This window comes from Myxocyprinus asiaticus, chromosome 25, assembly GCF_019703515.2.
Source record: "Myxocyprinus asiaticus isolate MX2 ecotype Aquarium Trade chromosome 25, UBuf_Myxa_2, whole genome shotgun sequence".
NCBI classification, from domain to species: Eukaryota; Metazoa; Chordata; class Actinopteri; order Cypriniformes; family Catostomidae; genus Myxocyprinus; species Myxocyprinus asiaticus.
This window is the reverse complement of record NC_059368.1, coordinates 20,401,831-20,421,661: the sequence shown is the minus strand read 5'-3', so window position 1 is coordinate 20,421,661 and position 19,831 is coordinate 20,401,831.

Here is a 19,831-nt window from a genome sequence, read left to right as displayed (position 1 = left end):
AATGGCTTTTGTCATGGAGGACAAAAATAGTGTTCAATTCTGAGAGAAGATGGAAGCAGTTCCATCCATTTTCAGAAAAGTAATTAAAATGAGGAACATCTTGCAATTCTACAGTCATTCATAATAAGTACATTTGCAATTATCTCCATTTCTAAATTGAATTGGTCACTCATGCAGAAACACTACATGTATTCATGTGACTTATTTCAGTGAGAAATTAGGCAATTCAAAAGTGTGCTTGAAAACACTATTGATGATAAGCGCACTTGGTGATGTCCATGTACCATACAAAGACATCATTGCTCATGCGTTGTGAATTCCAACATCCATGGCTGTTCAGAATTGTATGTATGTTAACTAGACTAGCTATGAATCTCACAAATCAAAAATATTTTTTGAGAAATCGACTATTTTTATTGAGTGTATCTCCTCAATCACAGGATTACAGTAATTACTCTGGTCTACTGTTCCAGGTTCCTCAATACTTGTTTTAATACTTGTTATCAACATAATTCTACTGTAGCTCTCCAAAACTTTTAATTTTATTGTATGTTGTACTTAGCCCTTTTGTTGACTCCAGGTTAAGGAACACCAAAATATGACATGGTTTTAAAAACGGTTTGTGCTTGTTGAATATATATATTTATATATAAATTGGTCATTTGTATTTATAACAATGTTCAATATTTCATGACATAAGCCCAGTGATACATGTATAAGAACAAATAGCTTGGTAAGGAAAAGATTGTGACCTTTTAGATTAAAACATTATAAATCCTAACATATACCTATAATGCTTGTCTTTCAGATGAGAGTTCCCTACCACTGCATAACTCAGTGTCAGCTCTAATAACATGTTGCAAAACATTAGATTTTGCTCACACTGTCTCTCCGCTCTCAATGATGTAATGCTCTATCAAAGCCTGAGGAGAGCACTTGGATATAATGCAGCCGAAGCACAGGGCCAACCTTGCACAAGTCCTGGGTGGGGGGAGCATGGGTATGTTATGTCCTGAGATGGAGGGAGCGGGTGATGATAGATGATGTTATGACAGCCGTTCATTTCTTGCAGAATTTTTTTCCACCCCAAGTCAAGGAGTGGAGTGGAGTTGAGTCAGCACAGCCATGGCGCTGTGATTTAAGGCCTGTATCTCAACAGTAAATCGATCTGGAGTGGAAGAGCCTGAGTGGCCAGCTGCAGAGAAGCAAATCCAACAAGGTATCCCTCAGCACTCAGGGAGCACACTGCACTTTCTGACAGGACAAGACTAACACTGCCAAAAGCCTTTGCAAGCTCATCCAATCCCTGAGGTAAATCGCTACAGAGCATGTCTATCCAAAAGTCTATGCTGTGATACTGTAACGGGGAAACCAATTATTTGTTCTCCTGTGCAACAACATGTACTGCAATTCTGGCAGAATTGCTCTTTTCTGCTCAAGTATTTTAAAGGTTAAATGGTGAGAGTCAATAAGGTGCAAAGTCAACTATAGCCATTTGTAGGTTGATTTTTTTCTCTGAAAAGTATAAACACTGACTCTATTCTGCTAAAAACCAGCACAACATAACAACATTGTCCCATTTGGGGTTGGACTATCTGTTTCTCCAACCAATGCAAGACAGGGGGCCTGTACAAGAAACCTGTTTGAAAACACTGTTGCAATTTCATTTGCATCACACTATTGGCAGACAAATTGCACACTTCACCTTTATATTGACAGTTCATCTCAAAATGTTTTAGCTGCTTACAAGAACAAGATATTTCTGTAAAGCTGCTCTGTGGTTATGGACCTTGCACATCTTCTAATGATCTGTGACATGTTAAAGGAATATTCCGGGTTCAGTACAAGTTAAGCTCAATCGACAGCATTTGTGGCATAATGTTAATTATCACAAAAATTTATTTTGACTTGTCCTCCTTTTCTTTAACAGAAGCAAAAATCTGGTTTCCAATGAGGCAGTTACAATGGAAGTGAATGAGGGGCAATTTTTGAATGTTAAAGGTGTAGTATGTAACAATTTTCATGTAATATTCGCCTTTTTTTTTTGCCAATGTGTGAACGGCTTGTAACGCAACTTAAAAAATGAGTCCTTCCTGGACTTCCTAGGTTGCCTATTAAAGCCTGTAGACTATTTTCACGCGAAGGGAGCGGGTCGGTTTTGCCGGGGAAATCCAAAGGATGTGACGTTTATGCGTGCTCACAAGAGCCTTGACTCAGTGCTTCTCTTCCGCTATTCAACAGCGACGAAAAACTGCAACACTAGATAACGTTATCTTATAGATGGAATCCAGCAAACGTCTGACTCCCAGCACAACACCGACTCCTACACAAATTCTGAGTAAGCCAAAAAAACAAAAAAACAAAACATTTATCTACTGAATCCCATCTGGCTAAGCGGGAACGTGATCGTGGTTGAGCGAAAACTAGAGTGAACATCAGCAGGGCATTTAATTCCTGGAGGGATCTTCGTTCGGTTTTGGGATACATAAATGCAAAGCATGTGAAATATAGTGCCATAAGGTTTGATCTGTGTAATTTTAGTTAACTTGATCTTACCTGCTAACGCTGACGAATTGCAAGCTACCTTGCTTCATAACTTTCAAATAATATCAACGATCTTCTCTTTATACTAAAAGTCAGGTATACAGGATAAATTTAAGCAAATACGCTGGTTTCTTGATCGTAGTACAACATATGACATACAAAACATACAATAGTGGACCATAACAGTGCAGTGCAACAGTAAACTGTCTGGTAGAGTTCGGTAGTATGTAGCTGTATGTGTGGATCAGTATGCTATGTTAGCTGATAAGTAGTTTTAGTTTAATCTCAAAGTTTGTAGTAAAACAATCATAACTGTGTAATTTTATTTATGCTACCTCATCTGTCAGCATGATGCCGGTGGATCACGTTCAGTCTCTTTGTTTGTTACGTCATTGTTTTGGCCGATGCTCGCTTGCTCGCGTCCCTATGGAGTGTGTGCACAAGCGTGAGCACGAGCAACAGGTTGCAGTTCACTTAACGGCCACAGGTGTCATTAATAACAAGGGTTTCTGAATCTTACCTACTGCACCTTTACTCACTTTTATCAAATGTATAGCCACAAGACATAAACAATATGCATGTAAACATGATTTTAGTGTGATAAAATCACTTACTAATCTTTTTTGTGTAAAGTTATAGGCAATTTTACAACTTCGTTGCCATGACGATGTAATGTCAACAAACCCTAAAACCATAAAATGACTGTAAAAATGATGATTTAAACATCATATGCTGCACCCAGTAGTATACATAAATCAATTTACTGTATATTTACTCTGTAATTAAAACAAATCAGAAAATTGTACATTTCCAATAGGCATAGCCACAGTATATTTCCAGTGTGATTAATGTTTTAATTTTTTTTTACCTCGTTTCATGAGCCAGTTCATCTGTCAATTTAAAGGGATAGTCCACCCAAAAATGAAAATTCTCTCATCTTTTACAAACCCTCATACCATCCCAGATGTGTATGACTTTCTTTCTTCTGCTGAACACAAAGATTTCTGGAATAATTTCTCAGCTCTGTAGGTCCATAAAATGCAAGTAAATGGGTGCCAACATTTTGAAGCTCCAAAATCCACATAGGGGCAACATAGAAGTACTCCAGACGACTCTGGTGGTTAAATCCATATCTTCTGAAGTGAAATGATAGGTGTGGGTGATCAATATTTAAGTCCTTTTTTACTCTAAATTTACTCTAAATGTAATCCCTGCTCAGTCAATCTCCACTTCACTTTCACATTCTCCTTCTTCTGTTTTTGGTGATTCACATTCTTCATGCATATCACCCCCTACTGGGCAGGGAGGAGAATTTATGGTAAAAACTGACCCCAATATTGACCTGTTTCTCACCCACACCTATCATATCGTGTCACATGGATTTAACCACTGGAGTCATATGGATTATTTTTATACTCCCTTTATGTAGGTTTTGGAGCTTCACATTTTTGGCATCTGTTCACTTGCATTGTATGGACCTACAGAGCTGAAATATTCATCTAACAATCTTAATTTGTGTTCTGCAGAAGAAAGAAAGACACAACTGGGATGCCAGGGGGATGCGTAAATTTTCATTTTTGGGTGAACTATCCCTTTAAAGCGGAAATATGTCATTCCTGCACCACTAGAGCCACCAAACGGAATTGCAAAAATAAACTTTGTTTTCTAAACAAAGTTTCGTTGGTAAAAAAAAAGAGATAGTCTCACCCCCAATTAATTCCATTGGTTGAGTAATGTTGCTGGGGCGGGTCTAAGCGGGATGCTCCAAACAAAGCGAGAAATTTTCAAAGCACCACAGAAAGAGAGTGCTTACAGTTTTCGAGAAAATGTACCCATGAAAGACTTACTAATCATTATCTCTGCATATTAAGCTGTGATAGGAGAAAGTATTTTAACAGAAAAAGTAACATACATCAGCTTTTAAATCTAAGCTGAGAACAGCATTAAGTGCCATTGTTAAAGAATGCTTCACCCACTACTGCAAAAGAGAGATAATGGGCACTTTACAGATAACAGAACACAAGATCTGTGAGAGCTTTTAGCATTATCATACTGTAAAGAGGCATTGCATCCCTCCGTATCTTTACCTTTACCTTTTCCCAAGTGGCTTTTTGATCTCCATCATGTGCAACCACTGAGTCTAAGAGTTTTCTAAACACAGTAAGGCCTTGGTCTTGTTATAGTAATAAGTACTAAGCACTATAGTAGCTCATAAATTAGATCTTACTGAGGCACGAACTGTAGGTGTTCTGAGTTGAACTGACATGCAAATTACAGAGCCTTTACTTTTACTCAGTAATGAAATGCTTGACTGAAAAATGGCATCTTTGACAGGATCATTGACACCTCATGACTTAAAACAAAAACTATAACCTAAATACAGTAATGGTGTAAACTTGTGTGCACTTGGTCCACCCTGCTAGAGCCACATACTGAACAGATCCATAGGTCAGCTTTAAAGAGCAACACACACATGCAATAAAGCACTATGACATGGTTTATATATCCCTTTTTTACTGTAAAGCCACAAAGTAGCAAATGTCTACCTTTATTTACCTGTCTAAACGAATGCAATTCCAAAACAATATCCAAAAATGTTCAAGGTAAACAATATAACATAATTACTTTTGTGTCAAAAATTACTTTTGTGTCTATTATGCAATCATCAGGTATTTATCAGCATAAAGATCTGTGTGCTTTGTGCAGTCTGTACTCACAGATTCATTTTGCCCTGAAGCATTACGCTATAACATTATTCTTGGTAGAATGTAAGGAGGTTTATAACTAATAACTGTTATTAACTCTTTCCTTAGCTATGTAAACTGTGATGGTTGCTGTCTTTCCAGGTCAGAGATGTGTGATCTTTTTTCATTCCAGGTCAGTTGATTAACATTTTTTATTGATTCATATAGACAACAAAGAAAAGAAAAACACATGAAACCCTCAACAACATCCCTGTCATAGATAAATGTAATGAAGCTCACCTGTCCACATCGCTCGAAAACCTTTTTATTAAAGGGGCAAAACTGACTAACTAAATCACACAGATTTTCTGGGAATAAAATGCCCAAATACTTAATGCCCTGTTTGGGCCACTGGAAGGCTCCCGGCTGATCATCCTCCTTTCTTTTCGCGGTTGCTAATGGTTCCAGGGCAAGACAGAACAATAATGGGGAAAGAGGGCAACTCTGTCTGTACCGCCGCTACCGGGTGTCTATAAAGTAACTTTTTCCATCCAATAAAAGTATTCCTGAACCCGTATATTTTACTCTTAACAAGATAACCCCATTCTACCATATCAAACGCCTTCTCGGCGCCAAGTGAGATGGCAGCGACCAGGGTTTGATCATTCACCACTGACCACTCAGTGGTCAGTTTAGTAAGTTCTAATGGTTCCACAAAGTTTCTAATATCTTCATCAGTAGACAAAGACGTGGAACTATAGAGATCAAGATAGAATTCTTTAAAAGCATTATTAATATCAATGGCCATGGTAAATATATCACCACCAGCAGAATTCACTGAGGGAATGACAGAAAAAGACTCTCTCTGTTTTATATATCTAGCCAAAAGGACCGAGTCCATCAAAAGATTAAAGTCTCCTCCCAGTATTATATCATGAGGGGTGCCAGCAGCTTACAACATCCCTTCAAGATCTATAAAAAAGCCCTGATCATCAACATTAGGTCCATAAATATTCACCAAAATAAGACTTTGCCCCTGAATGTCTGCTAAAACAATAATGATTCTTCCTAATTTATCTTTAATCTGTTTGAGACATTTGAATTGTAGATGCTTACTTATCAGTGTAATGACTCCCCTGCTCTTAATTGAACCAGCACTAAAGAAAACATGTCCACTCCATATCTTCCCAAATTTTTCAGCTTCCTGCTGGGAAAGATGTGTTTCTTGAAAAAACACTATATCATATTTCTTACACTTAAGAAGGGCAATAACCTTCCTTCTTTTTATGGGGTTCCCCAACCCATTCACATTCCACGTGGAGAGAGACAATCCACTCATATTAACATTTTACATTTTGACATATAAAAAAAAAATAGATTGTGTGTCAAAAAGAAAATTTTAAAGACCACATTCCAACATTAGAGCAACAATCAAATCCCGAACTTCCCCCCAAACCAAACAAACAGAAAAAAGAAAAATGTGCGCATTAACCCCGCGCAAGACAGCACCAACTGGCATCCACACCTCTAAACTCAAACAGTCCATGTACGCCTACGAGAGCCACTGTGACAACTTTGCCATCAGAATGCTCAAGTCCAGTGTTTTATACAAATTTTGTGAGACAGAATTACACAACAAAAGATCATCTATAAAAACTCCAGCCGCTAGGCGGAACCAGCACAAAAAGAAACAAAAAGGTGGCTCAGTTCCTCGGACAGTCAAGTGAATGTTCAGTGAGTCGGTCCACTTGGCTGCAATGTAAGTACCACAAAATAACTTACTCCATTGACTTTATGAAGGACAATGCTTGCTGTGGGCATGTGAATGTTTTATGGCCATCCTTAGCATCTATTCTCAATTTGGCCGGGAACATCAGTGCAAAAGCGACCTTCCATTGATGTAAGAGTTTCTTGTATTCCTTGAATCGATCACGTTTCTCTCTTGTCGAATTCGCAAAGTCTGGCAACAAGAAAATGCTGTGGTTTTTCCAAGAAAGCATTCCTTTATTCCTCGCCCCGTGTAACATGAGATCTTTATCGGATCGCGGATCGCCGAGCCAGAACCCTGTGAGCTCGCTCGATTTCCAGCTTATGGCCTGTTATGTTGAGCAGACTCAGAAAGATCTCGTCCAGGAATTTCACCATATCCCAACCTTCTTCGGCTTCAGGAATTCCAACAATATGGACGTTATTCCGATTCTCCATATCCTCCAGCTACTCCCATACATGCTCCAAATCCATCTTGGTCGCTAGCGGATTAGCAGATAATTCCCTCTCCGACGACTCCAGATAATCGATCCGTTTTTCGACATCCCCCACTCTTGTAACCACCTCAGTGAATTTCGTCTCCATGGCAGTGATCGATCGACGTATTACAGCAAGATCCTCCAAGTCAGCAACGACCTTCGTCAGCATTGCTGACATGTTCAACAGTTCTCGCCGAATTTCCCTCACTTCTCCGGCCAAATCGGCTCCCTGGTCTGCTGCCTTGTCAGGGGCATCAAGTTGAGCACATAAGTGTTTTTTAATGTCTCCAGAGCCTGAGGATTTTGAATTCTTTGACATATTGTCTTCCTAGAACAGTTATGGAACAGGATGTATCGAATCTCACCGGTTTATGACATTATTAGTGTTAAAACTAGCAAAGAGCTCCCTGTTCACAGGTCCGAACCTCGCATGGCATCACGTGACTCCCCCTCAGAGTATTTCTAACATTAAGCAATCAGCTTACATCACACCCTAGTGCTGGTACTCTGATAATATTTATGAACTGATCCTTCAAGTAGAAACAATAAGGTCTCAATTTCTTGTTTTTTTAAATTCAAAGAGCTATGTAGTTTAAAATTACTATTTAAATCCATTTAAGTAAATATTTAGGAAATGATTGGCCTCATTGTTCTACAAGCTGTGAATAAATGGAATAAAACAGACATGAGCAGGAAATATTTGTTTGCTGTTTTGTATTTAATAGATATTTTCTGGAGTAAGATGCTAGAGTCTGATTAATTGCTCACCTGACCTTTGTCCTTGCCATTATGATTTATCATTTTCTAGTTCAGGTCAGTAAAGAGAGCAAATGAATTATAGGGGTGGGAGGGAGATGAGTCATCAGTAAAATACAACAGCAATGAGCTGATATGTCAGAAAATATACAAATGACTTTCTCTGAGGGACAGTTTTGCTGATGGACACACACATACTGGGGGAACTTTTCTTTCTTTCTTTCTTTCTTTCTTTCTTTCTTTCTTTAAACACATTCAGGGGTCCAAGAGCAGTTAGCAAGATTTATGGCTTATACATAAATGCTCCAAACAAACCAATTAAAGACCAATTAATATAATAATATTATTAATATAATATTCTAGTGGTCCAGGTTCCAACAATACAATAGTGAATGAAAGTAGACTAAAACCCTGTGACAACTAAAAATGGACCAAAATGAAATCTGAGCCCACTTTTAAAGGCCAGTTCCCTATCCGTCACTCACTCGACGTGGTGTCGATGTAGTGACACTAGGTGTCACTCTTGGGAGCCTGAGACACCTCTGGTCTTTGATAAAAGGCCAATGAAAATTGGCGAGTGGTATTTGCATACCACTCCCCCAGACATATGGGTATAAAAGGAGCTGGTATGCAACCACTCATTCAGATTTTCTCATCGGAGCTGAACGGTCATGCTCATTGAGCTGAATTCCCACGACTTTTCATTCACCTCTGCTGCATCTGACGGCGCATTTCAGTGGCTTCTCCCCCCTCTGCACTGGTGCACTGCAGAGAATGCCCCTGGGTGCTTCGGCAGAAATAAAAGAGTATATTTCTCTAAAAGAGTGTATTTCTCTAAAAGAGCGACACACATGGAACGTCTTTTTAAAGATGTGTCTTTTTAAAGATGCCTTTCCGATTGTGTGTTATTCCTGGTTGCGCTCGTTATCTCTTGCCTTCTGATGGTCACGATCACTGTCTTTCGTGTCTGGGCACTGCTCACGTGGAGACAGCATTCGTGGATGGTCATGTTCTCATTGCGAGGACATGTCCATGGCAACGATGCGGTCACGGCTTGCCTTCGTAAGAAAGCAAGCCACCCCAGAAGCTCCCCGCCTCGGTCCTTTTACCCACGGGTATGAGGTCAGCGCGGCTAGCACTGGGGGCAATTTGGGGACCCCAATGGGACCGCCTCTGCCGGGTATCCCCCCGCGGACCTCCCATTCCCCAGCACGCTCGTCTGCCCCGATCGGGCTTCCGGATGAGTCCGCCGGCTCGTCTCACGGCGAGTTCGACCTCTTATTCGGAGCCCGCGAAAGTGATGAGCTCTCGAGCGCAGCATCGGAGAGCAGGCTCGTCCAGTCAGATGCGGAAGCCTCAGCTGGGCTCCTCCCTTTGCGGATGATTGCCCAGTCACAGGCTGACGCGGAGATGACGACATGCTTTCCCGTGCAGCCGCGAGCGTCGGCTAGAGTGGAACCCTCCGCTCTTCCCTGAACCCTCATGGCTCGATGATTGGTTCCTGGGCTTGCGGCGCCACTCAAAGCCACACCCCACCCCCGTTCCTTTCTTCCCGGAAGTGCATGAAGAGCTGACAAGGTCGTGGGAGGCACTTTTTTACTGCCCGGTCCCAATCTTTTCAGCTTCCCCACCCTCACTACCCTCGATGATGAGGCGGCCAAGGGCTATTCAGCAATCCCCCGGTGGATAAAGGCGCTCACGGTGCACCTATGCCCGCAGAGCGCTGCCCGCAGAGCGCTGCCACCTGGCGCGGGTGCCCAAAGCCCCCGTCCAAGGCCTGTAGGTTTACGTCGTCTCTGACGGCCAAGGCCTACAGTGGCGCTGGACAAGCCACCTCTGCCCTGCACGCCATGGCTCTCCTGCAAGTCCGCCAAGGCGCTAAAGTAACTGCACAAGGGTAGTTCCACCCCGGGATTGATGCAGGAGCTGCGCTCGGCGACTGACCTTGCTCTCCAAGTGACGGAGGTCACGGCGCGGTCTCTCGGGCAGACGATGTCCACATTAGTAGTCCAGGAGCGCCACCTTTGGCGAGATGGGTGAGGCCGACAGGACATGATTCCTTGCTGTCCCCATCTCCCAGGCTGGCCTATTCGGCGACACCATCTAGGACTTTGCCCAGCAGTTCTCAACGGTGGAACAGTAGACGGAGGCTATCCGGCATATCCTGCCCTGGCGCGGCTCAAGATCCCGCACCCCGTCTGCTCGTCGCCAAGGGCGTCCCCCTGCGGTGACTGCACCGGTTCTGCCGCAGCCCGCCCCTTCGGTCCGGCCCCGGCATGGAGCCCACAGCAGGAAACAGACACCACCCATCTTGTGGCCGCCCAGAACCCGTGAAAGGCTTCAAAGCGCCCTTGAGATGGGCGACCCAGGGACGACGAAACCCGCTGCTCTGGAGCTGGTAAGCAGTCTCTCCATCTTTTTGTTACCTTTGCATTTAATTGCACTGCATGCCCAAGTGGCTGCAGTACTCAAGAGTTCAGCAAGAGCGGTTTCCTTGTTCCCTGGGTCACGTATCTGGTGTGCACGGACGTCATCATGACCACTGTCCACCACTCTATTTGGCAGGTTTGGCGCTCCAGCGGCGGTCTCCCGCCCCTGAGCGCCCAGCTGTGGCACAAATCTGCCCCCCGATGTGACACTCTCCACGGGTCACGAGGACAGGCCTCTTCCTCCCCCATCTCAGGCTGTTCCGGGGATGGTCACAAGGAGCCAGGTAAGTGCTTCGATGTCCCTAGACTCATCACGGCCACGACATGGTGTGGCACCTCGAGCTCCGCCCTGCCGGTACGTCCGACAACATTGTCCCTTTGGTCCCCCCGTGCACGGAACTTGGACGCGTGGCTTGTGCTTTCCAATCCGTCACGTTGGCTGGTCCGGACTGTCCGACTCGGCTACGCGATTCAGTCCGCCAGGCGTCCGCCCAGGTTCAGCGGAAACTACTTCACCTTGGTGAAGGACGAAAATGCTGCTACCTTGTGCGGAGATCGCTACCCTCCTACGGAAGGGTGCGATAGAACCTGTCCCTCCAGCCGAGATGAAGAAGAGGTTTTACAGCTCCTACTTCATCGTACTGAAAAAAGGCGGTGGGTTGCGGCCAATCTTGGACCTGCAAGTACTGAACCGGGCTTTACACAGACTCCCGTTCAAGATGCTGACGCAAAAACGCATTCTGGCGAGCGTCCGACATCAAGATTGGTTCGTGGCGGTAGATCTGAAGGACATGTACTTCCACATCTCGATCCTTCCTCGACACAGACCCTTCCTGCGGTTTGCATTCGATGGTCAGGCATATCAGTACAAGGTCCTCCCTTTCGGCCTGTCCTTGTCTCCTCGCATCTTCACGAAGGTCACAGAGGCAGCCCTTGCCCCGCTAAGGGAGGTGGGCATTCGCATTCTCAACTATCTCGACGACTGGCTAATCTTAGCTCACTCTCGGGACATGTTGTGCGCACACAAGGACTTGGTGGTCTCCAGGCGCATTGTGGTCACGACGGACGCCTCCAAAATGGGTGGGACGCTGTTTGCAACGGGCACGCAGCCGCCGGCTTGTGGACGGGCCCATGACTGCATTGGCACATCAACTGCCTCGAGTTGTTGACAGTTCTGCTCGCCCTGCGGAGGTTTCGGCCGTTGATCCAGGGCAAGCACATGTTAGTTCAGACAGATAACATGGCAACGGTAGCATATGTCAACCGCCAAGGCGATCTGCACTCTCGTTGTATGTCACAACTCGCCCGCCGTCTCCTCCTCTGGAGTCAGCAGCACTTCAAGTCGCTGCGAGCCACTCACATCCCGGGCAACCTCAACACTACAGTGGACGTGCTGTCATGACAGGTTACCCTCAGGGGAAAGTGGAGACTCCACCCTCAGGTGGTCCAGCTGATTTGAAGTCGATTCAGACAGGCACAGGTGCACCTGTTCGCCTCCCAAGAATTCTTCCCGCTGCCCATTCTGGTACGCCCTGACCGAGGCCCCCCTCGGCATAAACGCGCTGGCACACAGCTGGCCCACTGGCATGCGCAAATATGCGTTTCCCCCAGTGAGCCTACTTGCACAGACCCTGTGCAAGGTCAGGGAGGACGAGGAGCAGGTCGTCCTGGTGGTACCCTACTGGCCCACCCAGATATGGTTCTCTGACCTCACGCTCCTCGTGACAGCAGCCCCGGTGAATTCCCCTGAGGAAGGACCTTCTTTCTCAGGGACGGGGCACCATCTGGCACCCACGACCAGACCTCTGGAATCTCTATGTCTGGCCCCTGGACGGGACGTGGAAGACCTAAGCGGTGGTAGACACGATCACTCAGGCTAGGGCCCCCTCTACGAGGTGCCTGTATGCCTTTAAGTGGCATCTGTTTGCTAAGTGGTGTATCGCTTGCACATAGCACCTTCCACCTCCTTCTGAGCTGAAGACATGCACCATTAATTCCCAGTAGTGTTCACAAGTTTGTTTCCTGGTTGATTTCCTCCGAGCCCTGTGGCAGTCGAGTTTTCGGAGAGACTCGCTGCCGGCCCAGTACACGTGCTAACTAATAGTCCTGTTCTGGGGTAGGTGCTCCGCATGTGGCGGTTCCCTGTAAGGCTAACCCCCCTTCTTTTTTAGGGAGTGGAAAAAAAGAAGGGGAAAAGAGGCCACGACTGGGTTAGCCTGTCTCTATCTTTTGGGTAGTCGACTTGTCCCCAAAGGGCCGTTCGACACTCATAACTATGTTGGGAGAGGTTACGTGTCGACATGGTGTGCTGGCTATGAGGCACACAGTAGTCTGCCCACCACACACCGCCAGTTCACGTAACACAGTTCAGCCAATTGTGGCGTTTCATATAGGGATCCCTAGTGTCACTACACAGACACAGCGTCGAGTGAGTGACAGATAGGGAACGTCATGGTTACTTGTGTAACCTCCATTCCCTGATGGAGGGAACGAGACATTGTGTCCCTCCTGCCACAACGCTGAACTACCCACTGAAATGGCCGGACCTTATATCGGCTCATCAGCATAAAACCTGAATGAGTGGTTGCATACCAGCTCCTTTTATACCCGTATGTCCGGGAGAGTGGCATACAAATACCACTTGCCAATTTTCATTGGCCTTTTATCAAAGACCAGAGGTGTCTCGGGCTCCCAAGAGTGACCCCTAGTGTCACTACATCGACACAACGTCTCGTTCCCTCCATCATGGAATGGAGGTTACACAAGTAACCATGATGATACAGTGACTTAAAGGTGTGTAAGTTAAATGGCTAACCCTTTTTTTTTTCAAATGTCAAACCATGGCTAAAGGTCAAACTGGGCTTTAGTCCAAAGATCTTCCAGAAATGGATATGGATATGTTGTGCATGGTTTTGCCTGTCTGCAGAGAGAAGATTTTCCTGGTAACTAGTCATTAGACATCAATAGCACAAATTAACATCAGAACAATGTAATGTAACCTTTTGTACAAGTGTCATCATGCAGTCTGTTTTTGATATATCAATTAGACTCTGATATATCAGTGTTTGTGCTTTTTTTGTGGTGCATGGATTAATGACTTCTTTTCATTTATTATCTACAGGTAAGGCCCTTTTGAAAAGATGGATGCATTGTTGGCTCAACCATTTATTGGTACCTCACCCAGGCTCCAGCTTGGTCTGCATGATGAAAGAGAGCAAACTGAATGTGATGCTAATGGACATAGATTCACAGCTGAGCTGTGGGACTGAGGGCTTCTCTTTGTAACTGAGGTTCTATTTCAGTCGGAATTATTGAACTTCGATAGCCAAGTGCACCTTGGTTCACCTTTGTCTGTCAGACATTAGCTATGTATCATTTTGACTAAAGTGGTCATGGCATAGTTTTTTGTCTTTAAAATAAATTCCAGCACATAAAAAAGTTTCAATGTTTAAAAGAAGTTTCTTTGTGAAAGGAGGCTCAATAGCGAAATGGCTCTCTGGAAAACTTCATTTTGATTGGACAATTGCTGCATTCAGCACACAAATATTTCCAAATGATGATCACTAACCATAGCAACACTGTATAACTGACCACTCATATGGGCAATCTTTGTTTCCTACATAGCTGTGCTTGTGTTCTGTCTCTCATATAACTCTGCGGTCTCTGCAAGTAAGCTAATTTATTTATTTAAACTCATATCAATATTTCATGCCCATTTATTTATTTGGCAAGTAGCAGTGTTATAAGATTATTTTGCGATAATGACCAGCTGAATATTTATTATCCCTTACTAGTTTATCAGGTAATTTGATGTTAAGCATTCTGCATATTATGTAGAAAGTCATAGAGTCCTGGCATGTCAAAAGATAATTGAGGATGTTCCAATTTTATGGTCAGTTTACAGAAACAGATATACAGTACATTAATTAATAGAAACTTTAAATTTATTTGACACCATAATACATTACAACATCGTACAGCATAAAGTGTAGATCACAGATCAGCAGTTCTATTTTTAAAGCCTTTGTTATTTCCCTTTGTGACTGGTAGGATGGATGCAACCTGCCCTAGGCCCTTTTCTAGGGAGCTGACAGGCAGCATCCTCGCACCCCACAGTGGATCATGGATTGCTACCAGCCTTGGTAATATAGCCACATTTAAAGGGATAGCTCACCCAAGAGTGAAAATTCTCTCATCATTTACTCAACCTCATGCCATCCCATATGTGTGTGACTTTCTTTCTTTTGCAGAACAAAAATGAAGATTTTTAGAAGAATATCTCAGCTCTGTAGATCTCCACAATGCATGTGAATGGTAACCAGAACTTATAAGGTCCAAAAAGTACTTAAAGGCAGCAAAAAAAGTAATCCAAATGACTTCAGTGATTAAATCCATATCTTCTAAAGCGATTTGATATGTGTTGGTGAGAAACAGATCAATATTCAAAGTCAACAAAGTCCTTTTTTACTATCAATCTCCACCTTTTACCAGCACCAACCAGTAGGTGTCTGAATGTTAAAGTCACCTCCACACCAGAATGTGGAAGTGAAAATTAAAGTGTAGATTTTCAGTAAAAAAGGACTAAAATATTGATCTGTTTCACACTCAGATCTATCATATCACTCCTGAAGAGATGGATTAAAGCACTGGAGTCTTAAACTGGTGCATCACTAGATGATTTTTCCAATGATTTTCAGATGTTAGCTTCATTAAAATAATCACCGCCCAGGCAGAGGGAGACAGAGGCCACATTAGCATCTCTCAGCGGGAGGTGTTAATCACTTGACTATCGGGACTCCATGCTGAATCAATAGCTTCTTAGACTGACAAAACGCATCCGACTTGTTTGAAAAAATGATTCTTGTGTTCTCGTCAAGTGACCACTGAGCTTCTTTTTTTACTGAAGAATGGATGTCAAGCTGATATGAATGTTTTCATCACAAAGAAATTCTGTCACCAAGCTTTTTTCCTGCACATAAGTGTTTTTATTGGATGTATTGCTTTACTCAACGAAAGCTGCATATGGACATGACAAGCCTTGACAAGTCTTGATTGGATAAATAAACAATCACACACTTTCACAAGGTAAAGTTACTCCATCTTAACAATTGCTTTTCTCTTTTGTATAGTGGTAGAACAGACATAGAGAGAGAGAGAGAGAGAGAGAGAGATCGAACTCTGTGACTCTGAGAACAATGCAGAAATAATGCAAAAGCAACTAATAAAAATAACCAAAATGTAACTTTTCCTGTTTTGGTCAGTTTTAAAATATAACTTTGTGAAAACCAACAGAACCTATAAAGAAATGCAACAATGTATCAATTTTATCTCCTGTTTTGGCACAAATGAAGCAAGCTACATGTCTGAAAATCATTCTATTGCAATTGTTTGTGCTCGCATAGTATTCCTGTTGTTCTTTCAGCAAGCTCCACATGACAGGGATCAGAGAGAGATAGCTGCGATGTGTCAATATGTGTGTCACCCCTCCACCATTTTGTATCGGCAATTTTGTGTATGAAATACTTCAGACTTAAAAGTGTGATCTCTGTAAAATGGTCTGCAGGTGTGACACCCTTGGTTAAAATCGAGTTGATGGCGCCAGCATTATGTATTACTTTTATGCCTTTATGTCCCTTTTGGGCCATCAAAGTTCTGGTCACCATTCACTTGCATTGTGAGGACTTACAGAGTTGAGATATTCTTTTAAAAATCATAATTTGTGTTCTGCATAAGAAATAAAGTCATACAAATGATGTGAGAATTTTCACCCCGGTGTAAATAGCATCTGCCACACAGTGCAGCTATTTGCACCACAATAGTCTGGTGAAACCACAGGAATATATGACAAACTAGACAAAAGGTTTAGCTGCAGTGGCGTGGGGTGTAAAGACTGTGTGAATACGTGTAGCATTGTCCTAGCGACTGCCTTTTGTCCCACTCTTTTTCCCATCCGATTTCCTGTTTCCACTCTTAATTTTTCCTTTAATACTACTTAAAATAATAGATCAAAATGAATTTAAATGTTGATTTCATTGCAGAGATTTGGTCATGATTTGATTTGATTTTGGCTCTGCATCATTTGTGTGTAGATTGCATCACTGTATTACTATAGTAATATTGTAGAAACCATGTTTTTTGGCAGAAACCATAGTTTTAATGCAATTAACCATGGTGTTACTATGGTAATATGGTTGTAATATAGTAACCATGGTTAATTTTGTGGTTACTGTAAATTTACAACAAAATACCATGGTGCAACTATGGTTACTGGTAAAACCAAGGTTATTTTTTCTAAGGTAAGGTTAGGGTTAGTTTTAGCGGTTAATGTAGTGTGTCTGTGGGACTCTAAATAAACACAATAAACACGCTGCAGTGATGCCCATATACTGTATGTTAGTATTTAAATATGGGTGCAAATAGCATCTGCCTTTCATTTTTGGGTGAACTATCCCTTTAATGTGGGTGATCAGTGCCAAATCATATTCACTATAATAACTTTGTGAAACACAGGCTATTGTTGGCATTAACATGAAGTAGAATGAAAGAGTAATGCTGGTACATTATGAAAATAATTATTTTAAACGTTGTTGAGATATTTTTAGCCATGTTTGTGCCAAAGCATTAATTTTACAAATACAACTGTGTCAAGCTGAAGTTTAATAAACCATCATTTGGTCTATCAAGCAATAATATGGACAGTCGTTCTCAACTGGTTTCGCTTCAGGACCTAGGTTTTGAATTAGACCTGAAGAGGTGAACCAACACAATATCAGAACTTTTTATCACACTGAATTGAACATCAATGTATTAATGCTCTTGGCATCCAATAATAATTTACTGCACAAAACACATTGTGGTCCGCAGAAACCTTGTTGCAAGTGAACCTGTATTTAATGTAGTGTTTGGGTCATATTTTACCGTGCATCATTTTGTACATGGTTTTCCAGATGAGGGCATGTCCATGTCGGCATCTGCCTAATTTGACTAGTTTCTACCAAGTGACAGATTAATTAGCATCAAAATTTGTGAAAGAATTTGTAAAGTTTGATTGGTTTTTAAGGCTTGTTCATTTTGCTATCCTAACTTTGTATGATTTTTTGCTTAGTTGCATTTTGCTATTTGCATTTACGTAGCATTGTTCTTACCTGCTGTTCGTGACCCTATCTGAACAGACCTGTTACCCAGCAGTTGAGAACCAATGGTATAAAAAGCATTTGTCTGAACTGTTAGTAATTAGCAATAATGCTAATTTGTCCTACAGTACTTGGAAGAAATGATTGCAAATGTCAGTAAAACACCTCATTAAGATAATGTAATCTTTTCTGAGAAGTCAAAAATTGCCTGTGAGAAGAGTCAGGAAGCTTGGGGAAGACAGAGAGAAGCCGTGAGTGGTAAGACTAGTGGACAGTTAGAGTGTCAGCTGCATCTGGCAGGGTGAACTATGTGACTGATTTACATCATCACAGCGGCACAGTTGGCTGTGGATAGCAGGGCATGAATCATGCAGAGTCCTGCTAAGGGGGGGTCGCCACTTTGCACGTAAAATTCCGTCCTCTCAGCATCCTTCTCTTGTTATAGCTTGGGGTGTTTACTCCTGCAACTACCTTTCCGTAAAACCTCGGTTTGTGGTTGCCCATGGAAATGTAGGACATTAAAACCATATACAGTATGTGCATAAATACAGTACTATACATACACCTCTAGCTATTTCATTGATAAACCATATTGTTTAAAAATGAAGTGTGTACATAAACAATTAACAACATAGATAAATTCTGCACATTCTCTTGTAAAAAAATGTATAATTTATAACATAAAACATAAAAATTAGGGCTGTCAATGGATTAAAATTTTTAATCAAATGAATTATCTGATATGTAGATTACAGGTGCATCTCAATAAATTAGAATGTCATGGAAAAGTTCATTTATTTCAGTAATTCAACTCAAATTGTTAAACTCGTGTATTAAATAAATTCAATGCACACAGACTGAACTAGTTTAAGTCTTTGGTTCTTTTAATTGCGATGATTTTGGCTCACATTTAACAAAAACCCACCAATTCACTATCTCAAAAAATTAGAATATGGTGACATGCCAATCAGCTAATCAACTCAAAACACCTGCAAAGGTTTCCTGAGCCTTCAAAATGGTCTCTCAGTTTGGTTCACTAGGCTACACAATCATGGGGAAGACTGCTGATCTGACAGTTGTCCAGAAGACAATCATTGACACCCTTCACAAGGAGGGTAAGCCACAAACATTCATTGCCAAAGAAGCTGGCTGTTCACAGAGTGCTGTATCCAAGCATGTTAACAGAAAGTTGAATGGAAGGAAAAAGTGTGGAAGAAAAAGTTGCACAACCAACCGAGAGAACCGCAGCCTTTTGAGGATTGTCAAGCAAAATCAATTCAAGAATTTGGGTGAACTTCACAAGGAATGGACTGAGGCTGGGGTCAAGGCATCAAGAGCCACCACACACAGACGTGTCAAGGAATTTGGCTACAGTTGTCGTATTCCTCTTGTTAAGCCACTCCTGAACCACAGACAACGTCAGAGGCGTCTTACCTGGGCTAAGGAGAAGAAGAACTGGACTGTTGCCCAGTGGTCCAAAGTCCTCTTTTCAGATGAGAGCAAGTTTTGTATTTCATTTGGAAACCAAGGTCCTAGAGTCTGGAGGAAGGGTGGAGAAGCTCATAGCCCAAGTTGCTTGAAGTCCAGTGTTAAGTTTCCACAGTCTGTGATGATTTGGGGTGCAATGTCATCTGCTGGTGTTGGTCCATTGTGTTTTTTGAAAACTAAAGTCACTGCACCCGTTTACCAAGAAATGTTGGAGCACTTCATGCTTCCTTCTGCTGACCAGCTTTTTAAAGATGCTGATTTAATTTTCCAGCAGGATTTGGCACCTGCCCACACTGCCAAAAACACCAAAAGTTGGTTAAATGACCATGGTGTTGGTGTGCTTGACTGACCAGCAAACTCACCAGACCTGAACCCCATAGAGAATCTATGGGGTATTGTCAAGAGGAAAATGAGAAACAAGAGACCAAAAAATGCAGATGAGCTGAAGGCCACTGTCAAAGAAACCTGGGCTTCCATACCACCACAGCAGTGCCACAAACTGATCACCTCCATGCCACGCCGAATTGAGGCAGTAATTAAAGCAAAAGGAG